This window comes from Arvicanthis niloticus, chromosome 6 (genome assembly GCF_011762505.2).
Source record: "Arvicanthis niloticus isolate mArvNil1 chromosome 6, mArvNil1.pat.X, whole genome shotgun sequence".
NCBI lineage: Eukaryota > Metazoa > Chordata > Mammalia > Rodentia > Muridae > Arvicanthis > Arvicanthis niloticus.
This window is the reverse complement of record NC_047663.1, coordinates 52,672,938-52,674,891: the sequence shown is the minus strand read 5'-3', so window position 1 is coordinate 52,674,891 and position 1,954 is coordinate 52,672,938.

Here is a 1,954-nt window from a genome sequence, read left to right as displayed (position 1 = left end):
AAAGGAGTGTTCCAGTATCTCTTGGCCTTTTTTTTTTTTTTTTTTTTTTTTTTTTTTGATTTGTTGCTCCTGGGTCATGACTGGAGACGGCTTTTCAGGGGTAGAAATAATTCTTTCTATGCAAGGCTACCCATTTTCTTTTATACCTCAGTCACATTCGGTCTCTCTCCCAGGCCTCTCCTATCCAGTCCTCTCGCAGGCCCATGAGCCCCTACCTCCTCATTGCCACATACTCTTACTGCTGAATTAGGCTACAGTTGGGCCTCTTATCCTCAGTGCCCTAGGATCTGGAATCCCCAAGGAACCTGGGGTGACGCTTCCCAAGTTCCGGACTCAATTTATCCCCTCCAGCAGCGCCCGCATTAGCGGCCCCCTGGAGGCACAGTCTCCAGGGTGGGGGAGTGGCTAGGAAAGTTTGCACCGATTTCAGTCGAGATGTACATTTGCATATTCAGATTCTCTGCTTCCACAGAGTCATGAGGGTGGCTGAACACACAGCCCAGGAGGGCGGGCCTGACCGGCCGAGCAGCTCCAGTCCTCCGCCTAGGATGGCGTTGTGCCTAGGGGGACGAAACAGCCTGCCCGTCACCCAGAAGCTGGGCTATGACCTTCATCTTCAGTATGCGCTCCTTCATCCTTAACCCTTTCCTTGCCTCCATCACTCCTCCTGAATGTGGTTTAACCCAGCTTTACTCTGTGAATCTTCACCTACCCCCAGCTCTGTCCTCCTCCTTCTTTCCCTCCTCCTCCTCTTCTTCCTCTTTTGTTGTTGTTGTTCTTGTTGTTGTTCAAGACAGGGTTTCTCTGTGTAGCCCTGGCTATCCTGGAACTTTCTCTGTAGACCAGGCTGACCTTAAACTCAGAGATCCACCTGCCTCTGCCTCTGCCTCTGAGTGCTGGGATTAAAGGCGTGGGCCTCCACCATCCAGTCACCATTATCTTATTGCTAATCCACCCAATCATTACACGTTTCGGGGCTGGAAAAATAGCTCAGTGGTTAAGAGCACGAGCTGTTCTTCCAGAGGACTTGAGTTTGATTCCCAGCAACCATGTCAGATATCTCATAACCACCAGTTCCTTGTGCATCTAATACCTCCAAGCTCCAGAGGCAGCGCCTCATGATTAAAAACAAAACAGATCTTAAAAAAAAAATTACAAAGAATCATATTTCAAGAGTCTCCTTGATGTCAGGTAACATGGCAGGAGACGGGGAGAAAACGGAACCAAATAAGTTACAGGCTACATAATCAAGCACGGTAAGTAAATGAATACAAAGCAAAGGTGTTGGCTGTACAGCTGAGAACCATTTATCGTTAAATTGAGCCTTCCTTACTAAGGCCCCAGTTTATTTTCGTTTTCTTTTTCTTTTCCAGTGTGGGGATCAAATCCAGGGCTTGAACCTAGTAGGCAAGCACTGTAACTGCTTCCGGCTCCTCCATATGGTTCGATGCTTTATCACGTCCCCTCTCCCCTGGTTTACATTTCCCCTTTCAACACTAGCTGCCACTTGATGTTATTTAATTTCTTTGGCTGTTATGTAATGCTATACAGCTCCCTCATTAGAATGTTAGTTCCATGGGTGCACAGTTTGTTTTGGTTACACTATGTTCTCCAAGCCGGATACAGAGCTGGGCACGCAGCAGGAGCTGGTGAATGAAGAAAATGCACATGGTATCATCCTGAAGACAAGGGAGAGATGCTGCCAGGCTTGATGGGGCATGGTGGGGAGCACCCGGTGACCTAAGCAGATTTGAGTCATGAAAAAGTCATTTCAGTTCCTAGTCCTGACCACATTCCTGTTTCTAAACTGGACCTGAATGGCAGTCTCAGTCCCTTCCCTCTCCCAACCCGGAACTACCGGTTACCTTCTCTCTGTCTCAGGGTCTGACTCTTTGTCCCTAAGTTGGCATGGTCACTGTTTAACCTTTCCTTGATGGTGACAGGAGGGTGACAC